The 21,176-nt window shown below is 43.5% G+C and overlaps 1 protein-coding gene across 2 annotated transcripts in view; it reads right to left on the bottom strand.

Moving 5' to 3' along the window:
* The window catches only part of TAOK1 (TAO kinase 1), a 238,934-nt gene extending 218,941 nt beyond the window's left edge, over window positions 1-19,993 (bottom strand). Inside the window, exons 1-2 of one of the 2 annotated variants that reach the window (XM_033921264.1) lie at window positions 19,233-19,993; window positions 17,647-17,754 (exon numbers count right to left, since the gene is read on the bottom strand). The gene's annotated coding sequence lies outside the window, so the exon portion shown is untranslated. The remainder of the gene's footprint in view (window positions 1-17,646; window positions 17,755-19,232) is intronic. The other variant, XM_033921263.1, reaches the window with a different exon arrangement.
* Between the last annotated feature and the right edge of the window lie 1,183 nt (window positions 19,994-21,176).

Below are 21,176 nucleotides of genomic sequence, written 5' to 3'. Positions count from 1 at the left end.
AAATAGATGGCTCTTGGAAAGATTGATCACGCAGCTGAGTGACCAGAGAAGTGCTATGATCTGGGACATTGCAGCTTGACTCTCTGCCACTGAGGACATCCAGATCAACCAGTTGTCTAGACATGGGTGAACCCTGATATCCTCCTTCCTGAGAAAGGCAGCCACCACCACCATTATTTTGGAGAATGTCCTGGAAGCTGTCACCAAGTCAAATGGCTTGGCCCAAATGTTGGCTCAGGACTACGAAGCATAAATAACGCTGATGAGGGGGGACCAGATTGAAACAGGAAGGTATGCTTACTTGAGATCCAGAGTTATTAAAAATTCCCCCGGCTGAACTGCCACCATCACTAGATGAAACTGTTTCACCGACAAAAATCAGTTGTCCCCCTTGAGGTCCAGGAATGGCAGAAAGAAGCCCTCATTCTTGGGTGCCACAAAATAAAAGGGACTACCTGCCCAACCCCTACTGGTTCCACAGAACAGGAGTGAGAGCTTCCAAGCATTGCAATCCTCCCAGAGTGGTTAGAATGGCATCCCTTTTTCATAGGGCATGACAAGGGGAGATCAAAAAGGAATTGATGACCAGAGAGGCGAGTTCTAATTTGCAACTATCTCTGATGATCTCTAAGACCCACTCTCCATAAAAAAAGGGATAGAGTGGAGAGTCCAGATAATGGGCTAGCAATCCATCATTGAGAAGCTCTGGGGGGCAGGACTGGGACGGCTGGACTGAGAAGAGCCCCGTTTGTCCGAATGAAAGGACTGGTGCTGAGAAAAACGTAATCGCTGAAAATTCTGAAAGTGTCTAGGATGATACCTCTTGGAATATCGTAGGCACATCCTCTCTTATGACTACTTCCCTGACACTCAGGGACAGTCCTCAGAAAGTTACTGGGTTTTGGAGTCCCCCAGCTCCTTGACCAGCTTTTTCAGGTCTTCCATGAAAAGAAGTTGCCCCCGAAATGGAAGGTTGATCAAATGCAACTTGGAGACAGGATCAGCAGCACAGTGCTGCAACCACAAAATCCAATGTCCTGTAAAGGCCAAAGCCATTTGCTTAGAGGACATCCGAACAAAGTCATAGAGGGAATCAGCCAAATAGGCTACACCAGTCTCAGAAAAGGGAGAGTCTTACTGGCAAGCAGGTAAAGGCCCCCTCCAACTTGTGCCTCTCAGATGCTGGGTCCCCCAAGCGGATTATATAGAAAAAAAAACACAATAGAAGAATTAGATTGCTTGAGAGAAAGGCCTGATGAAACAGAAGCACAAATTCTGTGGAGAAGTGTTGGGCGCTCTCAGAACCCACTTGAGACACAGAGCCAGGATTAGCTGTGGCCCCTTGCCCAAAGGACTCTTAACCTGTCACTATAGAGAGGTCTACACTGTGTTGGCCCTTAGTCTGAAGAACCATGTGAGATGAGGAGGCATCTGAAGCTCCAGGAGAGAGTGCAGGCCTCCTAGACTCCTCCCTAACCAAGGAATTCCCCCCCCCCCCACACACACACACACTGACCTAAGAGTCTTCTGAAAGGAACTAGGAAATTCCAGAGGTCCCCGATACCAGTGTGCACAAAGCTGCTCTCCGCTTCGCACAGTGGGAAGTGTTTTACAGGCTCTGCCACCATTAATTAAGATTTCCCGCTAAAACTACCACTTGATTGCCAGCCACACAGTTCGTGCCATTTTTTGTTAATGATGTGGACCCAATACCAGATTGCGGTTCTTGTTTTTATTTTATTTTATTCTAGGAGTTGGCTACAATATGTGAACCTGAGGAAGTGCCAACCATCCCATGGGAAACCACAGTGGCAACCAAAGCTACAACCCACAGGGTGATAGGGAACTACAGAGTTGACACAGAAACAGAGAAAGCAAGGCTGAGGTACTTACCCACTGGTGTTGCGAAGGTGGGAGGCACCCCCCTCTTCTCCACCACACTTGCTCCTTCCCTGCGCGCCCCTTCTCTTCCCCCATATCTGTTTAGATTCCCTGGCGCGAGAAGTATCTCCAACTTGCTGCCCGCACTGGATCTCCTTCTAATGTCACTTCCTAGTCGTGGAACCCAAAAGTAATGTCAGAGGGGAGCACCGAGGCAGGTGCAAACAGCAGATTGGAGCTGCTGCTTGAGCCGGCAAAGAGCTATAGGTACAGTGGGGGGGGGAGGAGAAGTGAAGGCGCACGCGCATCAGGGGAGGCAGAGAGGAGGAGAGGTATCAGCGCCCCCACCAAGACCGTGCCCGAGGCAGTTCGCCCCCTTACTACACCACTGTACTTACCCCACTGGCTGCTTCAGGCACCGTCCCCAAGACTCTGAGGTAAGGGCTGCTGACAGAAGCAAATACTGGCTCCCCTGGAGTTTGCTGCAACTCAATCCACTTCTAGCTCTCAGTCCTTGTTTAGCAGCCTAAGCAAGGGCACTGAATCTCTCCTGTGTGGGTTTTTTTTAAAAAGAGAGAAAGGACCCAGCTACCTCAAAGGGTCCTGGGGAGGGGGGCAGGTATTGATCTAGCACCACCAGGAGTACCCCAAGGCCAGAAACCTCAAACTTGGACCCTCGGCTAACTAAATTAGTATTCTAAGACAGGAGGAAGGCCACCACCAGAATGAAGCCAAGAGCCCGGGAGATACCCATCCATCCACCTGCTAGAGATAAAGAATTCTGAGCAGTCAGAGTGTACCATCCTTTATCACAGAAGACAGCTCCGTGCTATCTCTGCCTGCTGGTAGATGGACACAACCCATTTGGTCTGCTGGTGATGCCAGGGAAACATTATATAAACAACTAAGAACATAAGAACATAAGCAGTGCCTCTGCCGGGTCAGACCACAGGTCCATCCTGCCCAGCAGTCCGCTCCCGCGGTGGCCAAAAACAGGTCAAGGCCATCAAAAAGAAAGAGAAACAGGACATGCTACAGTAAATGTTAAAATAGAAAGTACTTGAGAAAGCTTTCCCAAACCATAAAGAGAAATGAAATCCCTGCTCCCAGATATTCTACTAATAAATTATGGAGAGACTCCATTCTACTGACATGACCTCCCTTTTAAGAATAAGCAATAAAGGTAGACAGCTGGTCTGCTCTAGTAAAGATTCAGAGACCAACGTTATTACTTCAGAAGGCTGAACAAGATGGTCATTCTTCCAGCATTCATATCTGTAATCTAGGGGGTTTGCTAGGCACCACTTAATGTCTTTTTTTTTGGGGGGGGGGAGGTGCTCAAAAAGGTAGCTGGTACATCAGGATCTGGGGTTTTTCACTGTTGGTATTTGAACAGAGATAGCAGGACAATGCTAAGCACAGTCTGCTGAGGACTCCCTCCAAAATGCACCTCTAGGATCTCTTCGGGCATGTAGACCACACTACTATGAAAGCTCACAGCTGTGACCTAAACACTATTCAAGATGCTGGTCCTGCTGACGATGAAGTTGGCTCCAAGTTGCCCTGGGCTAGCCATATGAAAAAAATCCCCCGTGCTACTTGCATTTGAGGGGGGAGACAGATGGGTTGGAAAGAATTCTGTGAGCTGTGCTTTCCTCCATTTGTTTCAGCTCAAAATAATGGGAAACAAAAACCATGCTTTAAACATTTCTGTAAAATTTACAATTTGTACCATGCAGTATTGTTGTTTTGTTTTTAACTCATAAGGTTATGCTGGCAGTAACTCCATTATGAGTGATGAGTGTACACAAACTCATTGAAATAGGCATCATATTTCTTAATCAAGTTGGTATGGAGATTTTAAAGAACATCCCTTAAAATACAATGCTAACTTTGTTGGTTTCCAACACAGAGAACGAAAACCTTATTCAATATTTATTATGAAATTTTGTTCTGACCTAAAGGAGGAAGTGACAGTTCCTGAAATCTAGTCAAGAAACATATTAAGTTAGAGGAAAATTCTATAAACGGCACCTTAACGTAGGCACAAGTATGCACCCTACCTGCGCCTAGGTTAAGAGGGAAATGCCATTTCAAATGCTACTTAATTAAAATTTCAAGGTGCCTACTGGTGCCTAAGCATACGGCACTGGAATCATGCCTCCAGAAGTGCCTACCAGTGCTTAACACCACTGTAGGTATGGCTAACACCGGAACTGGCGTTAGGCACAATTCACATCAAACATAGGCACTGGAAATGTAGGCCTTGAAAACCCTGGCATACATTCCTGGTGCCTACCTTTTCCAGAGAAGTGATTCTCTAAATATTGCTGTTTCACATGCAATTGGTGGTCGCCAATAACAACACCGTTTAGAGTAGGGGTGTCAAAGTCGGTCCTCGAGGGCCACAATCCCGACGGATTTTCAGGATTTCCCCAATGAATATGCATGAGATCTATTAGCATACAATGAAAGCAGTGCATGCAAATAGATATCATGCATATTCATTGGGGAAATCCTGAAAACCCAACTGGATTGCCGCCCTCGAGGACCGACTAATGCATGTTTAGAGAATCCAGTCCTTAGTGAATAAAATTTTTTTATTTATTTATAGTACTTTTATTTTGTTTGCTTCCATGCAACCACAGATGAACAGTAATGATGTGTCAACTGCAAACTACACACAGAATTAACTACAAGGATAAAACACTGAAAGAGGACAACCACATTAACATCTATTTTTGGGTTGCTAATTTTACACAACTCCTTCAAACGATCAGGCTACACAAAGCTTGTTGCTTTTGAACACAAAAACTGTTATCTAGCTATAGATACACTGGAAGGAAATGAAAGTCTGAAAGTGTTAAATACCAGTCTCTTTAAAATGCTGTGTTGACAATGCTGCTATTCCACTCAAATTTGTACAACTGGCAACATTGTTTTGGCATTCTTATGACACCCTAAATTCAAACAGAGTATATGGTGTTTATAATCTAAATGGATGCTTAAGGCACAGAGAAGAACATTCTCTTAAATAATTAGATTTTCAGCACTGAAATGATATGAGGGTTCAAGTATGTTTTTTAAAGTATACTTTATTTCTAATTTTATACACAAATTGAGGATAATAATATAATATCATGGCAGTGCAAGCCATTTCCCCATAATATAAGAAATCGTATCACAAAAGTTTTAATAGATTTTAAGTGAAACTTTCAACACGATCTGCCCTCCATTTTTTAGAATTTCATTCATTTAGAATAATAAAAAATGAGTTCCAAACAGGAAGTGCAGATCTTGTTTTCAGTTTTGGGTACAAGCATGACGTTTGGGGCAGAGGTGAAGAATGATCAGAATGCAGCTCTCTAAGGTGGGGCTTGATAAATTCTAAAAACTCAGATCATACTTTCAGGCAATCATTTTGTTCTAGAAGTAGGTATAGAGACCCCAGGTAGAAAATGACACGTGGACAAATTTTTCCCCATCCCCATGGGAACACAATTTCCCATCCCCACGAGTTCTTTTCCTGTCCCTGCCCCATTACAGCAAGCTCCATCCTCATCTGCACAAACCTCAAACAATTTAAAATGATAAGTGTTCGAGGCTTGTGTGGTTAAGGCAGAGCTTACAGAAATGGGGCAGGGACAGTGACAGCGACAAAACTCACAGGGAAGGGACAGAGAAACTGAGTTCCTGCAGGGACGGAGACAAATTTGTCCCTGTATCAATCTCAACTTCTCTTTGACTAAATATTTGTTGAGAGCTCGGAGGTCGAGAATGAGACAAAGACCTTTGAAATTAGGAAATACCTAAAGCAGAACCCCTGATTTTTCTGAGAAGAGGGCACTGACTCTATGGCATTTAGATGAAGAAGAGATTTGATTTCCTGAAGAAGGGGGGATGTCTGTTGAGATGTCAAAGAGGACTCTCTTGGAGGGTTGTTTGGAGGAATGGTGATAAAATTAAGAGAATATCCCTCCTGTATGACTTTGAGAACCCAGGTGTCTGTGGTAATGAGAGTCCAACATTGTTGATATAAAAGAAGTCAGCCTCCAATGGGCTGGAGAGGTGGATGAGATAGGGGTATTGTGGCTACGCTCTCTAGAAGCATGTCAAAAAGACTGAGCTGGTTTTTGAGGAGCTGAAGTCAGGCTTTTGCGATTTCTGCCTCTTCTGTGGTTGAGGTGTGGAAGAGGACGAGGTGGTGCCTCTTATAGGAAGAGGAAGCAAGTCTCTGGGAAGACTTAGAGGGCTAAATCTTAGTCTTGGAGCCCGTTAAGGTTTTCTAGCTTTATTCATGTCACATAAGTCTTTGAGTGGCATCCTCAACTTTGTCCCCAAAGAGTTCTTCACCAAGACAGGGAATATTCACTGGACAATGTTAAATATTGATATCCATGTCAGAGACTCACAACCATGCAAGATGTCTCATAGCAATAGACACAGCCAATGCTCTGGATGTCACATCAAATGCATCGAAAGCTGATATGACTAGAAACTTTGTGATCTGGAGTAGGCCATGAATAGTCTCCTAGAATTCTGAATGCTCAGATGGGATATATTGTTCAAAATCAGCCAACTTCTTTATGAGTTATTTAAGACATATAGAGGTTGTAACCAAGAACTCTGCTGGTCAACATAGTTCTGGAAGAGGCGGCGCACAAACTTATCCGTAGTACGGCCTTCACGTCTTGGTGGTGCAGTAGCATATACTCTTGTTCTGGAGGATTTTTTTAAGAGTGGATTCAACCAGCAAAGACTGATGTGGTAACTGCGGCTTATCAAAGCCAGGACAAGATTGTATTCTGTAGAGACTCAATCTTTCTAGTAGCAATGGTAAGGGTGAGAGGAGTCTCCCAATTCTTAAACAGGGCTTCCTTAAGTAGATTATAAAGAAGCAATTTGAGAAGTTCTTTCAAAATCTAATTCCTCCAGGAATTCTGTTTTTGGTTCAATGTCTGACTCCAGTTTAATAGGCAAAGTTTTCCCATCTGCCTGATAAATTTAGTGAAAGTAAGTCCTTCTGGAGGAGAACTGCATCACAGCGGTGGAAGAGATGGATCCGATGGGATACTGGGTACATGATGGAAGGACATTGCAGACGGCAGACAAGACACAAATGATTTAACAGTAGTTCAATGAAATCCAAAAGCAGCTTCTACATTTTTTTTAAATAATTGAATTCAATTGCCAGTGGTCTAAGATGTGTTAAATTTTTGCATATTGATACTAGTCTCAAGATTTTAGATAATGACACTGGAACAGAGTTTGTCCCTGTGGGCACTTGTCCCTGTGTTATTCTCTACTGTGAACATAGAACAGAAATACAGTATTTGTTAAGCATTTCAGTCTTATCTTTATCAGGTTTTATATGTTCCTCCCTTTCACTTTTGAATCTTACAGTGCGACCTTTGTATTTCCTCCTATCACTAACATATATTTAAAAATGTCCCCTCTCCCTCATTTTACCATGTTTGCTTTTTTTTTTCTTCCATAGGTATTTTTGCTTTCCTGATTACATGACCAGCCTCTGTTAACTTTTCCAGATATTTTTGCCTGTCTTTTCTTTCTGTGATCTTTTGTAGATTGTGAAAGCTAATCTTTTTTTCCTTACCTTCTCAGCTATGAAGGTAGTTTGAAAAGTTTGGTAAAAAGCAAGTTAAAAAAAAACAGTCTCCATCAAGGGCTATACACTTAGTCCACCAAGTTTCCAGTTTTTTTGTAAGCTATTTTTCCTGATACAAAAAAAAAATGGAACTCGCTGGATTAAGGGCCTGTTTTAGAAAGCCGCGCTAGCAGCTGCCGTGCGGCAACAGTCATGAAGCTTTTTAAATCTCTATGTGCTTCGGGGCCATTACCGTACAGCAGCCACTAGCGCGGCTTTGTAAAACAGGTCCTAAGTGTATAGCCTTCGATGGAAACTACGCTGTTTAACTTGCTTTTTTACCAGGCTTTTCAAACCACCCTTGTACTACATTTGAGAACCAAAGTAGCCTTCTTTTCCTCGTACCTTTACTTAATTTCCTTACAAAATGGTTTGTTGCCCTTAAAATAGTTGATTTCAGTTTTCTCTGCTGCTTTCCTACTACTTCCAGATGTTCCCATCCAAACAATTCCTTGAGGTAATCCCCCATCTGAACAAAGTTAGTTCTTTTAAAGACTAGAAACTTCGCTTTTGAATGAGCTCTTTCTACACCTGTCTTAATATTAAACCACACCATATGGTGATCACTGGATGCCAAATAACCACTATAATATCAGAAACACTTTCCCCATTCATAAACACTAAGTCCAGTATGGCCCCATCCCATATGGTTTCATTACTAACTGCTAGAACAATTTTCCTTGTAGAGAATCCAGGATCTCCCTAGTTCTGGTAGACCCCAATCAAACAGAAATAGTATCTCAAGTGACTGGGTAGGAGCTCACCTGAACCACCAGCAGTTTTAGGGATGTGGTTTGATACAGTGGCCAAGGAGGAAAAGAATGTCCACAGAGAATAAACCTGCTAGAGGTAAGTATCTTGGTTTTATCATAAACACTTCTATGTACTTAATCCGTGGTAGTGTGCATAATTTAGAATGTGTTGCTCGTTCAAAAGATACATACTTTTGTACTTCCTTAGTAAGAGACACTGAGATCAGCACATACTAAGTGACATAATTTTTGACTGAAGGCAGTTTCCTTGACTGAAAAGTATTCATTGCCACCTGTTAAAGATTCATTTACAAAGTTTAGTTTAAAAAAAAGTCTTTTATAATCTTTCTATAATCCTTGTTGTGTCTCAGCTTTGTATTTACGCCAGCATTTAGAGCGCCATCCGTGTTTCCTGTGTGGTATTTGAACATAAGAACATAAGAATTGCCTCTGCCGGGTCAGACCAGGGGTCCATCGAGCCTGGCAGTCCGCTCCCGCGGCGGCCCCCCAAGTCCATGACCTGTAAGTGTTCCCTACCTAACCCAAAACGTCCATACCCTGTTCGCTTAATGTTCTATAAGGTAAACCTCTATCTGTACCCTGTTATCCCCTTCGCTTCCAGGAAGTCATCCAGTCCCTTTTTGAACCCCAGAATTGTACTCTGTCTTATCACCTCTGGGGTTCAAAAAGGGACTGGATGACTTCCTGGAAGCGAAGGGGATAACAGGGTACAGATAGAGGTTTACCTTACAGAACATTAAGCGAACAGGGTATGGACGTTTTAGTTTAGGTAGGGAACACTTACAGGTCATGGCTTGTCTATTCTATTGTTGTTTAAATCTGCAACCTTATTTTAATGTATGATAATCTTCGCCTTGGTACTGATTCTGTTAATGTGATATAGCAAAATCTGAATAAATAGATAAATTCACATTTAGAAAATGTTACATTTGCAAGTTAAAAACAAGTAAGGTCATAAATGTGGGAGCAGAATGCTTTAGTTTATGGGGTGGTTCCTTGGCTGGTAATGAGGGTTTGAGCCTGATGACTGTGCTGTTTACAAGTTTCAAATTTATCCTAAATCAAAATATTTTTGCAGATGCTACAATGTGTCCAATATATGTGTTTTCCATATCTTCTCAGAAATTAAAGTAGCAAACACTATACTAATCTTTACTTTCTTTGCTCACAAGACTCATTTCAAGGCTCTTGTTTCTATGTATCACCACCTTCTAATAATGATATACTTATTTTGAAGAAAGTATCTGTTATCCAGTCAAGGTTCCTTGTGTTTAAAACCATTATACTCAGATTCCTCTACATTCCATATTGAGTGATTGTATGCTCCACCCTTTTTTTCCCTACATGTGTTTTTCAGAAAGGAATGTTGTATTAACAGGCATAGATGACTAGTGGGAGTATCTAACTCTAGTGATCTCTTCTACTATGTAATTAAGAATAAAACAAAATATCATTGATCTTCATTGTCTTAGGGGTTTTTTTTTTTTTTAAAGATTAAGGATTATTCATGTTTTATTTTAATCTAGCAACACTTTCTAGTTGCCTTCAAATTAAGACAAAGATGGTTAGCTACTATACAACTGGTATCCATATGAACAAAAAAAGGATTGTTTTATATGGAGATTAAGGAAGATGACACATTTTTTCAGTACAGTTTTTATGAATGGAACAATTTGTATTATACAGAGTAATGGTTCTAACATATATCTTAGATAAGGAGGGTTTCCATTGTTAATTTGTTAGAATATAGACCTACGAGAGAAATATATAAAATTGAGTAGACCTTTGTTTGTTTTATAATCATCAGCCCTTCACAAAGCGGAGCACAACATAACATACATAATAAAATAATCATACAACAATTAAAAGTTCTACATAGTCATAGAACATAAAAATAAAGGCATAACAACAAATATTATACAGACATCAATCTTTCCTTACCAAAGCCTACCGCATTGATCACATATCGAAACAACTCCTACCTCTAATTATATTAACTTCCTTTGTGACTTGATATATGCAATTTTAAAGACATTATTTATTTATTTTATTTATTGAGATTAATTTGTTATACAATCCTTTAAATTTATATCAGTAGTTTACAAAAAAAAATTGTAATCAGAGATGATGACAAATAGTTAAGTCAACAAGTATCAGCTGAATTCACAAGACTACACACCAAGGCACAAGAGGAGCGACAATGAATAGAACAATGAGGATTCATCTAAAAGACTTTAGGGACAGCAAACCCTCATGGTACCAACCCACTTCCTGGCATTGAGGGTTAATTTGGACTTCCTTCACTAAGGCCGGCCTACCAAGAAAATCACTACATAAGCCATTTCAACATGACAATCTGGTTATTAGATGAAAGCAAGCTAAGACATCAGAAAAAACAGTAATCTCCTTAATCCAAAGGGAAAAAGAGAATGCATCCTACTTCCTCTCCCCAGGTTGACAAAGATCAATCAAGATCAGTCTAAGAAATAGGAATATATTACCCCTTTCATGTGCTGGCATTTGCACCATCTTAGAGAAATCAAAGTTCCTCATAAAATTCAAGAGCTTCTCCTTGTCATCCGGGCTGGCCCCACAGTCCGGGCAACACCAAGCTAACTCCAGCAATGAAGAGCCCTCCGTCTATACAAGGCCCAGCACTAGTGCTAGCTTAACTGATGCAGAGCCTTAGAATCTATTGCTCGTGAGACCATGTTGGTACTACCCCTCTGACGCAACCATGTCAAAGTGGGTGGAGCCGACAGGACCTTCCCGAGTGCATGGATATGAAGGTTCCTCGGCGGAGGGGAGCATGCCAACGGAGAAAGGGAGCGGGAGGCAGCCGTCCAGCGAGGCAGGAGCGCAGAAAGTGCGCTGGACCGCCGGGATAAAAAAAAGGTACTGGGGCTGGCTGGCTGCCACTACACGTGCCTACCACTAGACGTGCCCTGTACCCTGTCCCAGCCTACCACTAGACTACCAGAGGAGGGACAGGGTACACCATTTGGTTCAGAATTTTTTTTTCTTGGTTTTTCCTCCTCTACAGGTGGTGCATCTTATACAGCAAAAAATACGGTAATCTAATAAAGGGTAAACAGCCAGATGGGTGCTGGTCTCATATCCCCCATTAATAAGAATACAGGATTTTCCATAGGAAAAGCAAAGCATAAGCAGTCAAGATTAGAGAGTTGCATGGGGACAGAAATCCCACCCGTCCCCGCCAAAGTCCCACCCGTCCCCGTGAGGACTCCTACCCGTCCCCGCGAGGAATCCCCTACGTCCCCGCCCGTCCCTATAAACTACAGAAATAGTTATTTCATTTAATTATGCTACTGAATTAAAGGCTCTGGTAGAAACCCATTTAAAAATAAGCAAAAAGACTTTATTAATTTGGAAATATTAATTGGGAAGAATACATACTTTGTAAATGGGTTTCTACCAGAGCCTCAAATGTTTATAAATTTTTATCGACACAACTAATATACTACTTTATCCTGAAGCAAAAAAAAAAAAAAGAATTTTTTTCCTACCTTTGTTGCCTGGTTTCTGCTTTCCTCATGTTCTCATTCAATTCCTTCCATCCATTGTCTCTCTTCTCTCTGCGTCTTCCGTTTGCTCTGTTACTGTGCCTCTCCCTTTCTCCCCCCTCCCAAATTGGTCTGGCACCCATCTTCTTCCCTCCGCTCCCCCCATAGTCTGGCATCTCTGTCTTCTTCCCTGCCAGCGTCTTCTCCCCACTTTCTCTTCCCCATTTCCTTTCAGCATCCTTCTCCCCCCATCTTCCCCATGTCCTTGTCAGCATCCTTCTCCCCCCTCTGCCTTCCACATGTGCTTTCCGTGTCCTTCTCCCCCCTCTGTCTTCCCCATGTCCTTTCAGTGTCCTTCTCCCCCCTCTGTCTTCCCCATGTCCTTTCAGCATCCTTCTCCCCCCCGTCTTCCCGATGTTCTTTCAGCGTCCTTCTCCCCCCCCCCCCGTCTTCCCATGTGCTTTCAGCATCCTTCTCCACCCCTTTGTCTTCCCCATGTGCTTTCAGCGTCCTTCTCCACCCCTTTGTCTTCCCCATATGCTTTCAGCGTCCTTCTCCCCCCCTCCCGTCTTCCCCATGTCCTTTCAGCGTCCTTCTCCACCCCTTTGTCTTCCCCAGTGCTTTCAGCGGCCTTCTCCCTCCTCAGTTTTACTCATTTCCCTTAAGCATCTTTTCTTCTCCACTCCACCTTTCCTCCCTTTCTCCCTCCCTGCCCCTTACCTTTGTGGCGCATCCCCACCCGACTGACAACAGAACAGGCCCGGTCGGACAAACCTCCCTGCCCTGTAGCCGCGAATCTAAAATTACCTTCTTACAGCAGCTGGAGTATTGAAGCTGCTGTAAGAAGGTAATTTAGATTCGTGGCTAAAGGGCAGGGAGGTTTGTCGGCCGGGCCTGTTCTCGGTCAGTCGGGGGAAACGCCACAAAGGTAAGGGGACCTGACCGGCTGTGCACACTCCCCCCCATGGCTGCAACCATTTGGTATGCCATTGCCTTCTCCCTACCTGCCCTGCCGCACTCAGCCGACAGGAAGTCTTCCCGATGTCAGCGCTGACGTCGGAGGAAGGGAGGGCTTTGCTTAAGCCCTCCCTCCGACGTCAGTTCTGACATCGGGAAAACTTCCGTTCGGCTGTGTGCTGCGGCAGGGCAGGTAAGGAGAAGGAGACTAGCCTCGCTGCTCGAGTGCCATCCAACCCCGCAGGAACCCTGCAACCCTCTGAGGCGTCCCCACGGGATCCCCGTGACCTTAGGGGGCGTCCCCACGGGATCCCCGTGACCCTAGGGGCGTCCCCATGGGATCCCCGTGACCCAAAGGGGGAACCCGCGGGATCCCCGTCCAGCTCTCTAGTCAAGATATGAAAGTACAATGAAGGAGGATCAGGAGAAACATGAGGAAATATTTCTCTGAGTTGGTGGTGGATGTCCAGGATATCTTGTCATCAAAAGATATTATTAATCAAAATATTGACAGAGTTCAAGCAAGCTTAGAACAGGTACAGAATGATGGTAAAGGCAAGCAAGAAGAAGAGGTATGGATACAGACAATTGGATTTAGCTCACATCTTTTCAGCAGCAATTCAAGGCAAGTACCTGAATGTAAGTATAGTCTCCAAAGGTTTTATAAAAATGGGGGCACAATTTTAATTTAGGAATAGAACTGCACATATCATCTAACCAGCACCAAAATGAGTAACCAACAGAGTATGCTTGCACTGGGAGGCTATATGATTGTATCAAGTTCCCAGGAAGGGGTAGTCATGTCAGCAAGTATGACGACTTTAGAAAAGTGAAGGGGTAAAACGCGAACCTCACGGACCTTGTGGATCTAAAACCACACATCCTTAAAAATCTGAGGTCCATGCCACTTGTAGTCTCTAGCTCTGACAGACCTCTAAGACAATTTAGCTCTGATGGATCCTAACCTATGCTGAGACTAAAAGTGGCGCGGACCTCAGATTTTTAAGGATGTGCAGTTCAGATCTGTGAGGTCCGCGAGGTAAGATGCACTGCAGATCTTTGCACATATTTTTTAACCCCCCCCCCCAAAAAAAAAAAAAAAATCATGTCCCGACCCGAGTCACTAACTTTCCTACTGAGTGTATCCACACCTGATCCGATCCACACATGCAAATGAGGGGAAACAGAATGCAAAGTAGGAAGGTCCTCAATTCACTAAACAAATTCAGGCACACCAACTGAGCTGGCTGATCCAAAAACAAGCGACTGCTGAGGACCAGTCGCTTGTGCAAAAACCCTGCTCTCTGCCCTGACTCTCCAGCTCTTGCCACCCTGCTCTCTGCCCCAACTCTCCTGCCTTTGCCACCAAGACTCCATGGTTTTAACCCATGGGTTTAAAGCGGGGGCTGAATTATGGCATGTTCTATTAAGTTCCAGAACAAGTCGCAGTGCAGCCCCGCTTTAAACCCGCAGGTTAAAACTATGGGCTGGCAAGTAAAAAAGTTTTTAAAAATTGCACCGGGAGAAAAAAAAAGTACGGAGAAAAATCGCATGCGCAGACCATCTACAAGCAAAGAAGATGGTCTGCGCATGTGTCACGATCGCTCTTCAGCGATCCATGTGGTCGGTTAGGGGCTTGCCACCGATCAGCCTAATTTGACTCCGGACGCCTCATGGATAGGATCGGATCCGTGAGGTTAGTGAATCTAGGCCTAAGAATGTTATAACCAGTGTTCCCTCTAAGCGGGCGGGTGTTGTGAGCAAACTTTTTTCACCGTGAGCCAAAAATATCGGGCGCCAGCAAGTTATGAGCCAACTCGCCCGATTCTCCTCTCGCCGCCCTGCCATCTGCCGTACGCCTCTTCCGATCGTGCGCTGTGACGAGAAACGTGTGCGCTGCGATGTAATATTTTGTGCGCCAGCGCACGCCAGCGCAGCTTAGCGGGAACACTGGTTCAAATGGTTTTATTTATTTCCCCAAATTTATTTTTGTTATACGCATTGAAAATATTTGATATTGCGTTTAAATCAAAATCTCAATAAACTTGAAACGAGTGCCCGTGAGATTGTGGGAGGGTTAAATACTCAAAACTTAGAAGTTTTTGCTACGCCAGCTTTCTGGTATCTTTACATACAGTGGCGTACCTAGCATATGTAACATCCGGGGCCCATCATTTTTTGGCACCCCCCCCCCCATCTGTAAGAAAAACATGATTTTTAGTAACAAACCACACGTCACACATGAGTACCTAGGAAAAGGCAGCATCTTACATATTGCAGTGAGCAGTACATCAATACACCCATTGTAAAACTAAACAAGCCAGACCAGCACAGATCAATCCTACACCGTCAATCCTAACAGAAAACCATGTCTTTCGAACACACAGAACACAGAAAACACCTTCGCCTAGTAAGGAATATGTAATCACAAACTAACCCCTCCCTCTTTTACAAAACTGTAGTGTGGATTTTAGCTACGGAGGTAACAGCTCTGATGCTCATAAAATTCTGAGCATCAGAGCTGCTACCACCAAGGCTGGTGCTAAAAACGCTTCACAGTTTTGTAAAAGGGGGGATAAAATAAAAATACATAGACAAAGGTTAAATTGAACCAGCAAGAAGCTGGACTCTGCATACAATGCTTCACAGAAACAGTGACACATGTCTCCTAAAGCAATAAATAAATAGAAATTTTTTTCTACCTTTGTCTTCTGTGGTTTCTCCTTTCCTCATCTTCTTGTAACTCTCTTCCTTCCATTCACTGTCTGCCATCTCTCTTCCCCTATATGGCATCTTCTCTCCTTCTATGCCCCTTCCAGAAACTGTATGCCTCCCCCTTCCATCTCTCCTTTCACCCCATTGGTCTGGCATCTCTCTCCTCGCCTTCCCTCTCCCACACCTCTCCTCATAGTCTGGTATCTCCCCTTCCCTGATTCTCTGGCATCTCTCTCCTTTCCTTTTCTTCCATCTTTCGTTCCCCCTCCATGCTCTCACATCTCCCCCTTCCTTTTCCCTTAGACTGGCATACCTTCCTCCTACGCTCCAAGCCCTGGCATCTCCTTTAATTCCCTCCCTCATCTTCCTTCTCCCTCCAGCTGGGTACCGCAACACTCTTCCCTGCAGCTCTGCACTTCCCCACAATTGCCATGCTTCGGTTCCTCTTCTTCCTTCCTTCCTCCCCCCCCCCCCCGCGGGACCCTGCGGCACCATCAACTCTTACTCCCTCTAATGTCGGCCCTGCAGCTCCAGACTTCCTCGCACCTTCTCCCCTCCCCCTTTGGATCGCTATTATTTTAAATGTTATAGCCGCGGAGCTGTATCCATCAGTGGAGATGTCTAACCTCGGCCTGCCCCGGAACTCTTACTGCAGCAGCCGCCCGTCTAGGCAGGAACAGGAAGTCACTGTTGCAGTAAGAGTTCCGGGGCAGGCCGAGGTTAGACATCTCCACTGATGGATACAGCTCCGCGGCTATAACATTTAAAATAATAGCGATCCAAAGGGGGAGGGGAGAAGGTGCGAGGAAGTCTGGAGCTGCAGGGCCGACATTAGAGGGAGTAAGAGTTGATGGTGCCGCAGGGTCCCGCGGGGGGGGGGGGAGGAAGGAAGGAAGAAGAGGAACCGAAGCATGGCAATTGTGGGGAAGTGCAATCCCCCCAATGCGTCCCCTTACCTTACCTCCCCTTACCTTTGCGACGCGTGTGTGCGCTGTGAAGAGAAACTTTGCGCTGCGATGTAATATTTTGTGCGCGCGCGCAGGCCAACGCACCTTAGCGGGAACACTGGTTATAACACCTCTGTATCACTTGATGGTGTGACCTCACCTTGAGTATTCCATTCAATTCTGGTTGCCTTATCTCAAAAAAGGTATAGCAGAACTAGAAAAGGTTCAAAGAAGAGCAATCAAGATGAAAAAGGGAATAGAACTCCTCTCTTATGCACCTTTAAAGACATTATTTCTCCTTTCATATGAAGAAAGAGGTTAGGGCTCTTCAGCTTGGAAAAGAGATGGCTGAGGGAGATATGAATTGTTTACAAAATCCTGAGTGGTATATAGAACGGGTACAAGAGGATTGATTTTTTTTTTTTACTCCATAAAAAATTACATAGACTAGAGGACACTCGAAGTTACAGGAAAATAAAGTCCTGTTTAAAAATTTATTTTGAAGGAATGATAAACATTTATTAGAAGTTAATATGGTCAATTTAAATGTAATGACTATTTTACTGTGTTATATTATTATGTATTTATTGCATTTCTTCAATAAAATGTTACAAAGTAAAACCAATAGGAGGAAATATTTTTTCACTCAGAGAATAGTTATGTTCTAGAACATATTGCCAAAGGTTGTGCCCTGGAATGTTGATACTATTTGGGTTTTTGCCAGGTACTAATGACCTGGATTGGCCATCATGAAGACAGGCTTTTGGCTAGATGGCCCACTAGTCTGATCCAGTAAGGCTATTCTTACGTTCTTATCTAAAAAGTTTACATTGATCGCATTTTTTAATACATTAACTACAACAAGGGAAAAATGCTTTAAGTTATGAAACCAGTCACCAAAAACCATTTTTTTTACAAAAAAAACCTAATTTTCCAGCTTTGTTACATACGAGAAAATTTTCACACAGTTTGTCTAAGTGGTATACAAAATAAAATGAATCTGAACCTGAAAAATGTGTAATTACTGAAAGAATTGTTAGTTTCTTATTATGTTGTATAATTTTTTTTTAATGTCTACAGAATGGTCATACAATAAACAACATCCAAAAAAGGCCATCTGGACAATCCGGTCTACCCAGTTATTGTTTGTACAGCCACAGAGCATGACTTCCTTCAGCACTCACCTTTCCTATACCTGCCCTCAAGACGTCTAGCATGGCCACTGCACAAACATCCACTATTATCCCCTTAATAGCCTCCAGAGAGATTCAGCCATGTGAGTGCTTGTGAATCTAAACAAATTAAAATGAACCAAAATGACCAGCCTTATTTTACAAGAATTTATTTTATAATAAAAAGATTCCTTAAATTGTAGGGAAAAAGATTATGATTTACAAATGTAAAGAGAAACCCTGTCAGTCAATGCAGTGAATAACTGCTTCACTTTGAAAACAAACATATTTATGAGACAACTAATTTCAAAACTTTCATCACAGAGAAAGACTTATGCCTCAAACATTATTACTGCACATTAAAATGGCAAGAGAAAAATAACATTTGTCATCACAACATAGATATATAAAATGTCTATCTTGAGTATATTTATCTTGAACTTCAAATGAGGTGAAATTAATGTAAATGAATGACCAGCAGCAAACCACTTCTAAAAGTAATGGCTGTCGCAGCCTTTTCTCTAATCTGGCTTTGACAATTGTGGGAAAGTGATATCAGGGCCATAGGAGCCTTATTTTAAAATGGAAGAAATCCATTCTTTTGTTCAATCATTTTTTTTCCAACCAGCTAAAACAATTTGTAGCTCAGTCAGTCAGACAGCAAACAGAGGACCCTTTAACAAAACATTAAATATTTTATGACAGACGGCCCAGAAACATTGTTACACATTTTATATCTCCTGTTCTTAAAACAAGGATACCACGTTAAAGAAAAAAAATATATATACAAAACTAGTCTTTATAGACGTATACCTTCAAGATAATATCTTGAAGAAAAGTCTTCAATGACTTGTGAGAGAGCACAGTGAGGAGGATTTGACAACAAACCATGACAATTCTAAACACTCCTTATATACCACATTCAGTATATTTTAACAAATGAAATACAGAATAAGTTTAGCAGATACATTGTAGCAAATTAGATTGTAACGTTTGTTTCATGAATATAAATATAAAACCATTTTTTTTTAATGTACAGGGATTAGGTCATTTACAGCAAAACTAAAAGGGCATTGTTAAAGGCCGCTGAATATAAATCAGGAATCAACTTAAAAGTAAAGTCAGCTGAATATTTACAGCAAAACAAACTAGTACATCAGCATCTATTAATCCATTACGTCTGAAAACATCTTACACAAAAATATAATGCTCTCTATACGGATTCGTTGATTGCCTATGACATCACTAATCTGGACAGGGCAGTGTTATTAAAAATATCCTCGAAAAATTAGCCAACCTTTCTGACGTAAAAGCATCCATTCATTACCTTCCCACTGCCCCCTCCTCCCTCCCGTGTACAGTAACACACACAGGGTCCGTCCAAGATCTGCAGCACTGCAGCAGTGAACGCGCAAGGAGAGAGGGGCACACAGGAAATACATCCACCCACCCTCTTATTAAGCCTCCTCCCATCCCCAATACTCCAGTCCCTCCTTATAACGCTGTACAGAAACACATCGCATCTATAAAGAGCCACAGAAATGTCGCCCTTGCAGCAGTGCAAATAACAATACAGCGGCTCGGAGAGCAAATCTCACCTTTTGTAAAAGGCCACTTTCCCTCGAGTCCAAGATCCCGTGGGGAATGAGATCCGCTAGGACAGAAACTCTCGAGAATACGGGAAGAGATGTTTCAGGGAGGGAGCTGCTCCGCAAAATAAAACGAGTGAAGGCCAGCTAAAGCCACCTCCGGAGAGTAATGCGCCAAAGCCGGCGACGGGGGCCCTGAGGAAGTGCCTCGGAGCACGGGCTCAGCCAAGATGGCGCGGAGAGAGGGGCCGGGACTTAGGGGAAGGAGAGCAGGCCCGGGATTCGGCCGGCCCCGGCCAGGCAAGGCCCCCCTTCCCCGCCGCACCCAGGCCCCGGCGGTCCCCGCCGGCAGAGGCGGAAAGACAGCGGTCGCTGGCTGTGTGGACGTGTTTCCTTAGTTTTTGCCTCCCTGGTATAAGATTAAATCCCGATCGCGCGGCTCCAACCCAGACAGAGAAACAGGCACTGGCAGTCCCGGTCCCAGGCGGCAATGCAGTCCTTCGCTCCGTCAGTTTCTCCGTCTCCTCCCTGCTCCTCCTCACACACAACCCCAGTCAGTCACAGCGTTCCGTCCGAACGAACGAGCGGTCGGCCGCGCGCCGGCCTGCCAGCGTGCACCCGCGCAAGAGTGAGAACCAGCGAGCACGCGCTACCTTGCCCTCTGCGCGAGACGGTGAGCCCACGAGCGCGCGCCAGCCCGCCAGCAGCTTCTCCCCGCGCGAAACTGCGCGCGAGTCAGCGAGCGCGCGCCGTCCTTACCCCGCGAATCAGCACGTCGGAGCGCGCGCGCGCGCGTAGATGCACTGCGTTTTGCGCATGCCACACTTCACGGCTAACACCCGAGTTCTCGCGAGATATCGTTTCGTTCTTGCGAGTGAAAGGTGCAACGGGGATGATAGGGTCGCTTTCTTTGCTTGTTCCTCATGAACTTTATGAGGAGGCGCTGCGATGTTTTGTAGTCATAGCCTTCAGTGGATCTTCCTTAGAAGCCCAGTCTTAAAGGGTGGGACTACGATTCCCAAGATGCCTAAGCAGGCCTTCCTGGTGCCGGTTTGGGGGTTTTGTTGCCATGGGAAACTCGGAGAGCTAGCTTGGCAGGGTGATAGAGCTACTCCTGCACAATATGTGGTACTTTTGAAAAAGAGCCGTGCAACGTCTTGACAGCTCGTGTACCGTAGCAATGTTTTTGTTAGGTGTTTTGGAAAGATATCACAAAGATTCGAAAGGTAATTCTGTACCTCTCAGCTTCTTATACACTGTGGTCACTGCCACCTTGTGGACAAGCTGTACAGATAGAAATGTCATTAAAATCCATGAAATACCATTGAGCATAGTGCAAACATACAATTACTTGTCATCGTATTTGTAAATACCACTGTTAAGAACATACATGTGGTTGGAACTGATCAATCGGGGATAAACTGATCAGACATGAAAAGATCTGGCAACGTTCTCTCCTCAAAAATGGATTTCCTGTCCTATTAACCCTCTTTTTTCCTCCCCTCTTAAAGTCATTCAATTTCTACCTTTGCTTAATCTTTGTAAACCGCATAGAACTTCACGGTATTGCGGTATATAAGCTGTTATTATTATTATTGTTTGTTTTTTTTCTTCAGAATTTGTTGTGGGCTTAAGAACCCTTGGCCAATGTTAATCCTCTTTACAGATAGAGTAGTACAATAACACATATTTAGTATATTTATTAATGTATTAACATTACTGTTGCTTAACATGCAAGTAAAATATTACATTTATTTCTTTCTCAATATATTATCGGAGTACAGTGTCTTTCAATTGGTCATGCACTTAGTTCAAACTTCATTCATTTAAGCATGACTTTTTATCATACTGCAATACTCATAAAATATATAAATTAAATATATATACAGTATATATATATACACACCTCCACTGTAAACAAGTGCCGTGGTATGTGAAAAAGTGTTCAGTGTC

The sequence above is a fragment of the Geotrypetes seraphini genome, chromosome 15 (genome assembly GCF_902459505.1).
Source record: "Geotrypetes seraphini chromosome 15, aGeoSer1.1, whole genome shotgun sequence".
NCBI classification, from domain to species: domain Eukaryota; kingdom Metazoa; phylum Chordata; class Amphibia; order Gymnophiona; family Dermophiidae; genus Geotrypetes; species Geotrypetes seraphini.
Note: the sequence above shows the minus strand (reverse complement) of the source record. Positions and strands in the feature narration are given on the sequence as shown.